Raw genomic sequence first — 15,221 nt, 5'->3', positions numbered from 1 at the left:
GAGCTTGTTGAGTGTGAGGTGGAGCATTGCAGTGAGGAAGATCGAGAAGAGGGTTGGTGCGATGACACTGCCCTGCTTGATCCCGTTCTGTACCCGATAAGGAAGTGTCAGTTAAAAGTTTTGGAAAAACAGTGTAAACTACTTTACAAATCTATTCTGTAGTTTACAGCTTAAAACCATGGACTGATGAGTGTGTATTCTACTGCTTTCTGAAGTGCAAGATATAGCCATGGAACTCGTATCACATTCAGTAAACAGAGGAAAAGAGTTTTTCTGTTCAACCCTTGGGCAAAACTACATTTCCAGATATCAGTGCCACGTGCTAGTCAGAGTAGGAATCGCAGGATAGCGCAGATGAATACGTGGCTTGAGCAGTGGTGCAGCAGGGAGGGATTCAAATTCCTGGGGCATTGGAACCGGTTCTGGGGGAGGTGGGACCAGTACAAACCGGACGGTCTGCACCTGGGCAGGACCGGAACCAATGTCCTAGGGGGAGTGTTTGCTAGTGCTGTTGGGGAGGAGTTAAACTAATATGGCAGGGGGATGGGAACCAATTCAGGGAGACCGAGGGAAACAAAAAGAAAGCAAAAGACAGAAAGGAGATGAGGAAAAGTGGAGGGCAGAGAAACCCAAGGCAAAGAACAAAAAGGGCCACTGTACAGCAAAATTCTAAAAGGACAAAGGGTGTTAAAAAAACAAGCCTGAAGGCTTTGTGTCTTAATGCAAGGAGTATCCGCAATAAGGTGGATGAATTAACTGTGCAAATAGATGTTAACAAATATGATGTGATTGGGATTACGGTGACGTGGCTCCAGGATGATCAGGGCTGGGAACTCAACATCCAGGGGTATTCAACATTCAGGAAGGATAGAATAAAAGGAAAAGGAGGTGGGGTAGCATTGCTGGTTAAAGAGGAGATTAATGCAATAGTTAGAAAAGACATTAGCTTGGATGATGTGGAATCTATATGGGTAGAGCTGCAGAACACCAAAGGGCAAAAAACGTTAGTGGGAGTTGTGTACAGGCCTCCAAACAGTAGTAGTGATGTTGGGGAGGGCATCAAACAGGAAATTAGGGGTGCATGCAATAAAGGTGCAGCAGTTATAATGGGTGACTTTAATATGCACATAGATTGGGCTAGCCAAACTGGAAGCAATACGGTGGAGGAGGATTTCCTGGAGTGCATAAGGGATGGTTTTCTAGACCAATATGTCAAGGAACCAACTAGGGGGGAGGCCATCTTAGACTGGGTGTTGTGTAATGAGAGAGGATTAATTAGCAATCTCATTGTGCGAGGCCCCTTGGGGAAGAGTGACCATAATATGGTGGAATTCTGCATTAGGATGGAGAATGAAACAGTTAATTCAGAGACCATGGTCCAAAACTTAAAGAAGGGTAACTTTGAAGGTATGAGGCGTGAATTGGCTAGGATAGATTGGCGAATGATACTTAAGGGATTGACTGTGGATGGGCAATGGCAGACATTGAGACCGCATGGATGAACTACAACAATTGTACATTCCTGTCTGGCGTAAAAATAAAAAAGGGAAGGTGGCTCAACCGTGGCTATCAAGGGAAATCAGGGATAGTATTAAAGCCAAGGAAGTGGCATACAAATTGGCCAGAAATAGCAGCGAACCCGGGGACTGGGAGAAATTTAGAACTCAGCAGAGGAGGACAAAAGGTTTGATTAGGGCAGGGAAAATGGAGTACGAGAAGAAGCTTGCAGGGAACATTAAGGCGGATTGCAAAAGTTTCTATAGATATGTAAAGAGAAAAAGGTTAGTAAAGACAAACGTAGGTCCCCTGCAGTCAGAATCAGGGGAAGTCATAACGGGGAACAAAGAAATGGCAGACCAGTTGAACAAGTACTTTGGTTCGGTATTCACTAAGGAGGACACAAACAATCTTCCGGATATAAAAGGGGTCAGAGGATCTAGTAAGGAGGAGGAACTGAGGGAAATCTTTATTAGTCGGGAAATTGTGTTGGGGAAATTGATGGGATTGAAGGCCGATAAATCCCCAGGGCCTGATGGACTGCATCCCAGAGTACTTAAGGAGGTGGCCTTGGAAATAGCGGATGCATTGACAGTCATTTTCCAACATTCCATTGACTCTGGATCAGTTCCTATCGAGTGGAGGGTAGCCAATGTAACCCCACTTTTTTTTTTAAAAGGAGGGAGAGAGAAAACCGGGAATTATGGACCGGTCAGCCTTACCTCAGTAGTGGGTAAAATGATGGAATCAATTATTAAGGATGTCATAGCAGCGCATTTGGAAAAAGGTGACATGATAGATCCAAGTCAGCATGGATTTGTGAAAGAGAAATCATGCTTGACAAATCTTCTGGAATTTTTTGAGAATGTTTCCAATAAAGTGGACAAGAGAGAACCAGTTGATGTGGTATATTTGGACTTTCAGAAGGCTTTCGACAAGGTCCCACACAAGAGATTAATGTGCAAAGTTAAAGCACGTGGGATTGGGGGTAGTGTGCTGACATGGATTGAGAACTGGTTGTCAGACAGGAAGCAAAGAGTAGGAGTAAATGGGTACTTTTCAGAATGGCAGGCAGTGACTAGTGGGGTACTGTGCTGGGGCCCCAGCTGTTTACACTGTACATTAATGATTTAGACGAGGGGATTAAATGTAGTATCTCCAAATTTGCGGATGACACTAAGTTGGGTGGCAGTGTGAGCTGCAAGGAGGATGCTATGAGGCTGCAGAGTGACTTGGATAGGTTAGGTGAGTGGGCAAATGCATGGCAGATGAAGTATAATGTGGATAAATGTGAGGTTATTATCTGAATGGTGACAGATTAGGAAAAGGGGAGGTGCAACGAGACCTGGGTGTCATGGTACATCAGTCATTGAAGGTTGGCATGCAGGTACAGCAGACGATTAAGAAAGCAAATGGCATGTTGGCCTTCATTGCGAGGGGATTTGAGTACAGGGGCAGGGAGGTGTTGCTACAGTTGTACAGGGCCTTGGTGAGGCCACACCTGGAGTATTGTGTATAGTTTTGGTCTCCTAACTTGAGGAAGGACATTCTTGCTATATGAGTGAGTGCAGCGAAGATTCACCAGACTGATTCCCGGGATGGTGGGACTGATCTATCAAGAAAGACTGATCAACTGGGCTTGTATTCACTGGAGTTCAGAAGAATGAGAGGGGACCTCATAGAAACGTTTAAAATTCTGATGGGTTTAGACAGGTTAGATGCAGGAAGAATGTTCCCAATGTTGGGGAAGTCCAGAACCAGGGGTCACAGTCTAAGGATAAGGGGTAAGCCATTTAGGACTGAGATGAGGAGAAACTTCTTCACCCAGAGAGTGGTGAACTTGTGGAATTCTCTGCCACAGAAAGTAGTTGAGGCCAATTCACTAAATATATTCAAAAGGGAGTTAGATGAAGTCCTTACTACTAGGGGGATCAAGGGGTATGGCGAGAAAGCAGGAATGGGGTACTGAAGTTGCATGTTCAGCCATGAACTCATTGAATGGCGGTGCAGGCTAGAAGGGCTGAATGGCCTACTCCTGCACCTATTTTCTATGTTTCTATGTATAAAGTGCCAGTTACTCACTTAGGGGAGTGTTGTTTCACTCCATATACGAGGCAAATGTCTGGGTAAAACCCTCAAAGACTAACAATGCTGTTTTGCTCTTTTGGGTAGTCTATTGGAAGGTAGTGTCCCCAAAAGTACATTGGTATTTGCAGTGCAACCTCCACACAGAAAAGTTTGAAAATTGCTGATCAAGGCTGAGACTACAGTGCCGTATTGAGGGAGTGCGGCGGCATCAAAGGTGCCTTTGACAGATAGGGAGATGTCATTTCAAATTATATAAAAGATTGATGGGGGGGGAAGAATTTACACAACTTGAAAAATTGAAATTTATGGAACATTTGAACCTACTATCTGTGGCTCATAACTATGCAAAAAAAACAACTTTGAATTCCCTCCCTTCTAAATTGTTAATTATATTTGAATCCAAGAGAACTGCAGGTAACAGCACCAACCACTTGGCTTTCTTTGACCTCACAAAGGCCTTCGACACTATCAACCATGAGGGATTATGGAGCGTCCTCCTCAAATTCGGCTGCCCTCAAAAGTTTGTCACCATCCTTCACCTGCTTCACGATGACATGCAAGCCGTGATCCTGACCATCGGATCCACCAGACCCAATTCACATTCGGACCGGGGTCAAACAAGGCTGTGTCATCACACCAAAGCTCTTCTCGATCTTCCTTGTTGCAATGCTTCATCTCACCCTCGGTAATCTCCCCGCTGGAGTGGAGCTAATCTGTAGAACAAACGGGAAACTGTTCCACCTCCAGGTCAGATCCAAGGTCGTGCCATCCTTTGTCATTGAACTACAGTACGCAGACAACGTCTGCGTCTGTGCACACTCAGAGGCCGAACTCCAAGTCATCGTCAATACCTTAACCGAAGCGTATGAGAGCTTGGGCCTTACACTAAACATCCGTAAGACAAAGGTCCTCTACCAACCTGACCCCGCCACACAGCACTGCTCCCCGATGATCAAAATCCACGACGAGGCCTTGGACAACGTGGACCATTTTCCATACCTCGGGAGCCTACTGTCAACAAGTGCAGACGTTGATGACGAAGTCCAACACCGCCTTCAGTCGCCTGAGGAAGAGAGTGTTTGAAGACCAGGACCTCAAACTTGGCACCAAGATCAAGGTCTACAGAGCAGTAGTGATACCCGCCCTCCTATATGCTTCAGAGACATGGACTATGTACAGCAAGAACCTGAAAGCTCTGAAGTACCACCACCAACGCTGCCTCCGCAAGATCCTGCAAATCCATTGGCAGGATAGGCGCACCATCGTCAGTTTTCTCGCTCAGGCCAATATCCCCAGCATCGAAGCATTGACCACGCTTGATCAACTCCATTGGGTGGGCCACGTCATCCACATGCCCGATATGAGACTCTCAAAACAAGCACTCTACTTGGAGCTTTGACATGGCAAGTGAGCCCCAGGTGGGCAGAGGAAACACTTCAAGGACACCCTCAAAGCCGTTTGAAAAAGTGCAACATCCCCACCGACACCTGGGAATCCCTTGCCCAAGACCGATCAAAGTGGAGGAAAAGCAGTCGGGAAGGCACCGAACACCACGAGTCTCTTCGCCGGGAGCACGCGGAAACCAAGCACAAACTGCGGAAGGAGCGCACAGCAATCCAAGCACCCCACCTACCCGTTCCTTCAACCACCGTCTACCCCACCTGTAACAGAGATTGTAGGTCCCGCATTGGACTCATCAGTCACATGAGAACTCAATGTTAATATGGAAGCAAGTTATCCTCGACTCCAAGGAACTGCCTAAGAGAAGAATTATTATATTTGAAAAATATATGCAAGATTAGAGCCAGATAAGTAGACTGGAAGCTATTGTTCAACTTGCAGTCTATTCAGATGTCAAACAGTTACATCTGATCTCAGGAAAGGAACAAAGCTAATTATTTGCGATTGGGATGGAGACCAAAGGCTGAATCTGTTGCAGCAGGCAATCTGTGTTTTAAATTCTACGGGTGATTGACCGTTGGGTTTAATTATGAAAGATACTTTTTGGTGTCCTTTGCCTTTGTGGGAGGAAGGGATTTATTGACAGCTCCTTTCCCAGGCAAAGATGTGTGTTCAGCAACTTCCTGCCAGTTCAGCAGATCTTCCTGTTCTACAGTACTGCAGCCAATGCAGAGATGACTCCACAAAGGGTTCATGAGTGGCTCATTGTGACATATAAATTCATATTACAGACGATAGTCAAAATTCTATGTTGTTGGGTGAACTAATTAAGTGCTGCATCCGGAGTTGTAGCTTAACTGTAATCTACTAGTCTCTGTTGTATTGATCGTATGCTGCCATGTTTACTGTTCGATAAACCTAATTCATAGATTATAGCCTAAGTCACATGATTTCACAAAGTGATTATTCGTCCACTATCTGAAGACTAGAATAACCAAAGCACAGTAGCAAGGGTGTTCTGTTCAACCTTGGGCAATGTTATGTTGATGGCTATTGTGCATATAAGGTCACACCTAACTTCATAGGGAGCATTGGTTTATTTATAGGAGCGGCCCTTGCCAATGATCATGAGTGCAGCTTAAAAATTCTTTTGTATGGGACCTTAAATTGAGGCGCCACAACCATGTTCAAGTGGACATTAAAGATACCATTGAATTACGTAGTGGAGCCAGGTAGGTTTGCCTTTTCTGGCCAATATTCATGTATTAACTGGTCGTAATCTAATATGATGCAGAATGGGTGCTGAGCTTGCTTACATAATAACAGTCAATGCACTCCAAAAGTAATTCATTCGATGAAGCACATTGGATATTTTTGTTATTGAAATACATTTCTTTCATTATTCTCAATAGTCCCAGGCATTACTAGTCTGTAATACAATAATGTTGCTGAGCATTAAAACTCACATTGGAACTGTGTTTAGAAAATCACATGGTATGTACAAATCCATTCACTCACCTGCAGTAGTTGTCCTCTGTAGCCAATATCAGGATCCGCAGTCCCACTTTGACTTGGGCTTCAGCTAAACAATAGATCCTTGGTTTTGATTGATGTGTTTTGGATTTCGTATTACCCAAGATACAGGTGATTGATCAATGGAACTCACAATTCTTCAAAATCTAAAACATTGAACACAGTCCCAGTCAGTAACAAAATGAACATTACAAGTAAATATCAGAAGAGGAAAGTAAAATAAAGAAAATGTGTCTTTATGTTGTCATTTTAGTTGTGAAGCTGATAATGGTGTAGAGAACATTTTTCCTCTCATCTGAGATCAGTTACTGCACATAGCAGCAACACAGTCACCATAGCAATGAAACTTTGACCTAAACTTCAGACCAGTAACTCTTACACACTATGGCCCAGATTTTGATGCCAAAATAACAATGAATTTAATGGCACTCACCATTATTGAGTAAATCGAGGCGAGGAAGAGATACCCTATGAATTGCGAATAGCCACAAGTTGCTGGACGATTTGCGCCGCTCCTCCATTAACCTTGCGAAAATAGCAGCCCGCCCTCAACCTCCCCATGAGTTTCAAGAAATTGCTACATTTGCACATTAATTGCCAATTAAACTCACCGCAGGAAGTTAGGCACTTGCACTGTTCAGTACTAGCCCTTTTTAATGATGAGATTTATGCAATGCTACTAAGCCTCTCCAGCCGAGAAAGGGAACAATTGAAACTGTGGAGTCTCATTTCTACAGGTTGTAAATTATTGTTAGAGAGATTTAAAATTTAATATTTTTTTTTCTTACTTTTCCATTCTGTCTCTTTCTCTCTCATTAATCCAATCTTTCTTTCCCTCTATTATTCTTTTTGAAGCTGGTTTGACTCTAATATCCCCTATTTCCTCCTTCATCGTTCATTTGTTTCTTTTACAATCCTTAAATCTCTGGTTAAGGAGATGGACTCCTTTTATCATTATTCACCAGGGTCCCAGATACCCTGTTGCCCTCACGCTTCCAGCAACTTACAGGGCAGAAATGTTGACTTAGTTAGACTCTTCCCCTCACTCCTAAGAGGGGCACCCCGTGTGATGCCCCGCTCCAGCAAAATCTGGCTGTCATCTCTATTCTTGATTCTAAAACGAGTCAAAAATGAATCAAGGTCCACTGAGCAAGAAATGTTTACTGCTCCCAAATGACTGATATGATATGGGTAAAAGAGGCAGTTTATCAAGGCTACTTAATTTATATAGCTGCTTTATGGAACTACAAAAGTAGGATACCTTAAAACAAAGTTGTTCACAATAGTGATTTTACAACTAATATATTTCCTTCATTTTTCCATGACATTTTCTCCCCTTAGTCCCTCCTCCTTTTAAGGCAGAATTTAACTGTGCTAGAAATTGGTCTTTTGGTGATAGCGGATTTTCCCTGGCATTTTTCCCCCAAAATACCATTAAAAATAATGCTATTTTTTAAAAGGGTAAAATTGGCAACAAAATGCGCCTGACAGTAAAAATTGGCATTGCACGAGGATTCGTGGTGGAAACCGCAGTCCTCGCCAACTTTAGCCCGAGGCCGATTGCCGCTAAAAAAACAGGCCCTGGGAGGAGGGCAAACACACAAAAAAAATTGCAAAAAACAAAAAATAAAAAATCACAAAACATTCACAAGACATTTATCTAGCGAATCGCTGAGAAAGAATTAAAAAATAAAAACTTGAACTTACTTTTTTTGCAGGTCTTCATACTTACCGCTGTTTCTGGGGTTACAACGCAAGGTTTTCTCAGGTGGTTTTTTCCCCTAACTACAGGTGTGCCGAATGGCCAATTTTAAGTGGTCGCATTTTTTCTGGTGTTGCACGCCGGCGGTCCGCTTTTCAGCGGTATTTCAAAACCGCCGCCACACAACTTTGGCCCATTTAGATGAGTACCTTTTACCATCAAAAAAGGCAAAATATATCTGAAAAAATGTACGCAAGGCTCGTCAATTTCTAGCCTTTAGTGTTATTCTTAAAGACAAAATTCCAAATCCCACTAATTAAATTGTGTCCATGTCAATTATTCATCAATCTTTTCCAAGACAACCATTTTGGGGAAAAAAAAAGGAAAATATGTCCATACATGCAGAGACCTGCAAAACATTTGCAGTCAAATTAGTATCTTTATTGCAACAGTACTTGTTTAGACTGTTATCATCTTCGTCTATCGAATCAACACTGATGTCCTCACTTTCTCACTCCCCCCCCTCTCCCTCCTCTTCCTACCCTCTCTCTCCCTCTTTCTATTTCCCTCCAGCCACGTGCTCCTTGCGGCTCTGCAGCAAAGCCCGGGTAGGCCCCTCCGCCCGCCCAATGGCCTCGCCGCATCCAATGCCACCTCCTCATTGGAGCAGACCCAGTGTCAAGCAAACCTTTAAAATTCACGCCATCACTCCCCGCCCTGATTGGTTGCAAGGCTGGGCGGTCACTGATCACCCAATGCTTGCTGCAACTGTCACTCAGTCCAGACCATGAGCTCCCAGCACCCGGCCCTGTCCCAGGACAGACAAAAACTGATCATTATTATTATAGATTTTCAAGACATTCTATTTTCCAGGCAGCACATCATACAAGAACAGCCTAGTACTGTATCTGAGAATATTCACTCTTCACTAGATAAGCCCATACAACAATATAAAACATTCTACAACATATTGAATTTTTTAAGACAGCTATAGATTAAATGAAAAATAAATAGGATACCTATTTTAATTTTCATCTCATCAACAATTTGGATTTGGCTTGAGCTCAAACAAAAGATAATAGACAACGTGATAATTCAAATAATAAGAGGGATTGAGCCCCAAACAATTTAGTAAATTTAAGTTTCAGGTTCGAAGTCACTCTACCACAATCACCTCCATTTTAAGAATGTTGTTACTTCTCTGTAACTACACACATGTATCTCAAATGGAAGCAAGGCATTCCAATTGAAAGAAAAGACAAGATGACAAAGACCAGAATGCCCTGCTTCAACTGTACTTCTTATTGGGTAACTACAAATCATTGCTGAGCACAGGCATGGAAAAGTTAATTACACTGTCCTATTCTCTGATCTGGAAGAGGATAGCAAACTTATAAAATAGGGGGAAATGAAAAGTTAGACAAAAGTAATGTAATAAAGTGTAGATCATTTTGGACTCAAGTTAATTTTTCAGTTCGTATCATTAGCTCTGTGATGCATATTTTATAAAGAGATTAGAAGTTACCGAATAACCGTAAAAAATAAAGCAAATCATGGCAGAATTATGTGGGACAGTGAATCAAAAATACTTCAGACTTAGCATTGTGATTAAAATTAAAATTTGCAAATTGTAACTTTTGCATTGCACAAAAATGTTTGTGCATTTATATGTTTTTGCAAATAATGACCCAGTTGAATCCAAATGGATATATCATTTATTTCTACAAAGACATCCACTGTATTCTAAACTCTCTTACTCCAAACTACATGGCCAGCATTCAAGAAAAAGTTCAAGCCAAATAGAAATTTGACTAAACTGCCCAACAGCAAAGCCAACAGTAAGAACTTAAGGATAGCAACATAACAAATGAATGCTCCCAGCCCTTTGCTAAGAAGCAAGCCAGTGAGTCATTTGGAGCATCTACAGCTGAGCACTGGACTACACATGTGATCAAATAGCCATGCATTTGAGGGGCATATTGGCAGGTAGGAAACTCCACAAAACCAAATCGGGAGGATTTAAAATCATTTCTGCACACAAAGGTATGCCAGATATTGTATAAAATGTCACATATACTTATGGTGAAATTGCAGTGTAAAACATTTCAAATAATCATGTGAAGCACTTTGGGATGCTTCTGACGTATTAAATAAAATGTCATAATTGCAGTTTGAAAGCTGGTGTCAAAAGAAGGGCTAAGGAGTATGGAGACAGATACCTTCAAGCGGATAGAAGAGTCGGCTAGTTAAGGATTTGAAATAAAATAGGAAAAACATCCTTCAGTGTACAAATGTGTCAGAGTTATGCAAAGTATGAGAAATAAAATCTGACAACGAGATGTACTAATTCGAGAGGTATAATGCATAGCCTTGATTGAAACTTAGTTTCAACTGGACTGCCACTGGGAATAAAACATTCCTAGCTCTAAAATGTTTTGGACAAATGAGAGACTTGAACTAAAGTATTTGGGATAAAATGAATGGCTGTCTTCAAAACAGAGATGGGTTCTTGGATATTATTCCCCACTAAAACAGACAAGGGGAATATAACTCAGGTATGCAAAATTAAAGGTTTCGTGAAAGTAATTAGCAAAACATTGTTTCTGTGGGTTGGTACCTCAATAACAAGGGGACATGAACTCAGAATTATCAGTAGACAAATTAAGTTGTAAGATCGTTTTCCTCAGAGAGTTATTGGAACATCGAATGGCGATTGAGGTAGCTGAAGCCACGGTCGCTAATGGTGGAGAGATTAAAATCGGGGATGTTCAAGAGGCCAGAATTGGAAAAGTGCAGAGATCTCGAATGCTTGTAGGGCTGGAAGACGTTACAGAGATAGGGAGGAGTGAGGCCATGGAGGGATTTGAAAATAAGGATGTGAATTTTAAAACTGCGGCATTGCTGGACTGGAAGCCAATGTAGGTCAGCAAGCACATGGGTAATGGGTGAATGGGACTTAGTGCGATTTGGGTTATGAACAGCAGAGTTTAGGATGCAGTCAAGTTTATGTTATGTGGAAAATGGAAGGCCAGCCAGGAGAGCATTGTAATAGTCAAGTCTAGAGATAACAAAGGCATGGATGATGGCTTCAGCAGCCGATGAGCTGAGACCGGGGCGGAGTCAGGCGATGCTACTGAGGTGAAAGTAGGCAGTCTTGGTGATGGAGCGGATATACGGTTGGAAGCTCATCTCAGGGGCAAGTACAAAATCAAGGTTGCGAATAGTCCGATTCAGCCTTAGACAGTAGCCAAGGAGGGGAATGGGGTTGGTGGCTAGGGATAGGAGTTTGTGGCAGGGAGCAAGGATAATGTCTTCGGTCTTCCCATTATTTAGTTGAACAAAATTTCTGCTCATCCAGTGCTGGATGTCGGACAAGCAGTGGAGGGGTCAAGAGAGGTGGTGGTGAGATAGAGCTGGGTGTCATTAGCGTACATGTGGAACCTGATTTTGTGTTTTCGGATGATGTCGCTGAGGGGCAGCATGTAGATGAGGAGCAGAAGAGAAGAGAAGAGAAGGGTCTGTCTAATAACTTACTGTTGCTGCAACTATTGTTTTCCAGAACAGCGTGTCCTCTGAAACGAAAATTACCTCGACAATTCAGTCTGATATACGCAAAGGAAATATGGGCATTTTTTTAATAATTAAGAATATAGTTTTGATCAGACTAACTTCCAGCATACAGATGGAGCCACCAACTGGAGTAGAACAGGAATGAGTTGTAAAAATTCTGATCGGATTTAGTCGCTGAGAATGTTGGCGATATTTTTGATAAATCCCTAGTTCTTCTTTCTTTATTCTCTATTCCTGGGATATTATTGTCAACTCTTACCAGATCATGCGCAAGGTTAATCTGGGAAAAGCTGCCAAACTTGTTCACTTAAGTCAAGGAGTGATTAAAAAAATTGGTTTTGTGTATTTTATGCACATCACATTATGACACTTGGAAGCATATTATTGTTAATCACGAGTATCTATTTGAACAAGTTCTTATTTTACAGTGCCAATTCTAAGTACAGTATTAATGCACAATATTAATATAAGCTTTAGGTCAAGAGTGTGCGGATTCAAGCTTAGAAAAAGTAAATATACAGTTAAAATATTTTTTTTCTGCAGAGTATAGTGAATAGCCTACCCATGAGGCAGTGAAAGCTGAGGATTTTAAGATATTCAAGAGACAATGCATTCAAGGCTATTGAATGGCATGAAAGATAATCCATTTTATTGGCCCACATTTCCAAAGGACATTCAGATATATCTTGTGGGGGGGTGGGTGCAGGATGGGAGAAAGAGAAGATGGATAATAGTTCAGTACGTCCAGTGATGCATCAAGGCTAACTATGGTCTTCTGCAGGTCGTTTTCATTGCCGTAGCAATTTGGGGAGGAAGTTTTACTGAAGTTAGCCACAGGATTGCTTTGCCCTCCAGGAGTTAGCATCACTAACAATGTGGGAAGATGATGACCAACATTGTATGTTCTAATGATAGCTGGATCTGGAAAACTTTTCTCCTCTTTCCTTTCATGTGTAGAGGGTAGCAAGCAGTACCAGCAGACTAAATATTTAACTTAACACAATGTTAGCTTAAAATTGTAAATTAGCTCAAATTAATTTTGCATGAAACAGAATGAGATAAAGGGACAAAAGTTTGTAATGTCTAATGGACTCAAGTCATTTAAAAAAAAGTGCAGTGGTAAACTGACCTTTTTTCTGTTATGAACAACACTACTATTTTCCCTAACTTCTACCAAGTCAGTTCTGAGTCTGTTCCACGTATTTATCACTATCAACCCATAGTTTTTGCATTTTAACACTTTCTTTGATCTGCCCTTTGCTTCTATTGTAATAGCCCCCTTTGTTGTTACATTTTTTGTCATTCCCTTATTCTTCTCACTTCCTTTTGGACCTTGTACAGTAGACTCCTCAAGTTGCTGGAGAAATATCACCAACAATGTCTCCGCAAGATCCTACAAATCCTCTGGGAGGACAGGCGCACCAACATAGCGTTCTCATTCAGGCTAACATCCCCAGCATTGAAGCACTGACCACACTCGATCAGCTCTGCTGGGCAGGCCACATATCCGCATGCCAGACACGAGACTCCCAAAGCAAGTGCTCTACTCAGAGCTCCTTCACAGCAAACGAGCCAAAGGTGGGCAGCGGAAACGCTACAAGGACACCCTCAAAGCCTTCCTGATAAAGTGCAACATCCCCACTGACACCTGGGAGTCCCTGGCCCAAGACCACCCTAAGTGGAGGAAGTGCATCCGAGAGGGCGCTGAGCACCTCAAGTCTCAACACCGAGAGCATGCAGAAATCAAGCGCAGACAGCGGAAAGAGCATACGGCAAACCAGTTCCACCCCTTCCCTCAACGACTATCTGTCCCACGTGTGACAGAATCTGTGGCTCTCGTATTGGACAGTTGAGCCACCAAAGAACTCACTTCAGGAGTGAAAGCAAGTCTTCCTCAATTCTGAGGGACTGCCTATGATGATGATGATCACTTCCTTTATGATAAATAGTGAGATAGATATTAGTAAAGTCAGTCTTGTGTTTTATTCAATTCTTCTTGAAAGTCTCGCAAGTTCAATTCTTTTAAAAACAGTGCCAATGGTATTAATCAATAATAAACTGAAATGTACTTTGAACTTCGGAACTTAAAATAAATAAATCCAAGTACTTTCAAAATGAATTTATTCCTCACCAAAGATTCAGGGAGATCTTTCGTTTTCAAAATATAATTCATTGACTAAAATAAAAGTATGGCATTGCTTATTTACAGTCCGTGCTTTCTGGACAAGACATACGTTATGTAGTGACATCATAAGTAGAACCCAATCTATCATTAAAATGTGGCATCTAGCACACATCCATCATGTTTCAAAGTGCCCCACAAGCAAAGCGTATGCTACACTCACTTGATTGTTTCAAATATCATGCTTAAAAATAGTAAAAAGTCACAACAAATATCAACTGAATAATGCTAACTGGCTCAAATATTACTGAACTGGTAGAAAAATGGCCAATGAAGAATAAGCAAACAGCAAAAAAGTTATGGAGCTGGAATTTTGAGGGGTTTGCGGCCGGGTTTTCGTTGCGTTTTGACCCTCCGTGGCGAAAACCCGGTCGCAAAGCCCAGGCGAGATCCTTGGCTCCTTTTTGACGTGTAACGACGCGGATTGTGTTACTGTCCGAGTTTCGGCTCTCTCCTGACCCGCACGCCGCGCCCAGAACAGCGACAGGTAACACCTGTTGATGCAGCCCTGCCAGCAGCGGTAAGTACAAAAACCCGCAAAAAAGTAAGTTAAAGTTATTATTTTTTAATTTTTTTGCAGCAATTAGTTAGTTAATCTTGGTAATGTTTTTGGAATGTTTCTTTGGAAATATTTTTTCCCCCCCCCTCCCAAGGCCTCTCTCGAAGCACAAATGATCCCGCACTAAAGTTGACGAAACTCATGGTTTGCGCCGCGAATAATCGTGGAATGCCTCACTTTGCGATGCGCCCCGCGTGGACCCCAAAGGCCGAAAGTTCAGCCTAAAGTTGGTAGCGCAGCGAAAACGTTAATTTTCACATATTGCTACTGTTTTTGCTGAAAAAACCCCAAACCCGAAAATCAAGCCCATGGACCAACAACTAGCATGACAGTGAAGAAGCAATAAAATTACAAAAATCGTTTTCCACGGTAACCCGAGGAAATATAGTATTAGAAACATAGAAATTTACAGCGCAGAAGGAGGCCATTTCGGCCCATCGTGTCCATGCTGGCTGACAAATCATAGAATCATAGAAGTTTACAACACGGAAGGAGGCCATTTCGGCCCATCATGTCCATGCCGGCTAACAAGAGGCTATCCAGTTTAATCCCACTTTCCAGCTCCAGGTCCGTAACCCTGCAGGTTACGTCATTTCAGGTGCACATCCAAGTACTTCTGAAATGTGGTGAGGTTTTCTGCCTCGAGCACCCTTTCAGGCAGTGAGTTCCAGACCACCACAACCCTCTGT

This window comes from Pristiophorus japonicus, chromosome 13 (assembly GCF_044704955.1).
Source record: "Pristiophorus japonicus isolate sPriJap1 chromosome 13, sPriJap1.hap1, whole genome shotgun sequence".
In the NCBI taxonomy this organism is placed as follows: domain Eukaryota; kingdom Metazoa; phylum Chordata; class Chondrichthyes; family Pristiophoridae; genus Pristiophorus; species Pristiophorus japonicus.
Note: the sequence above shows the minus strand (reverse complement) of the source record.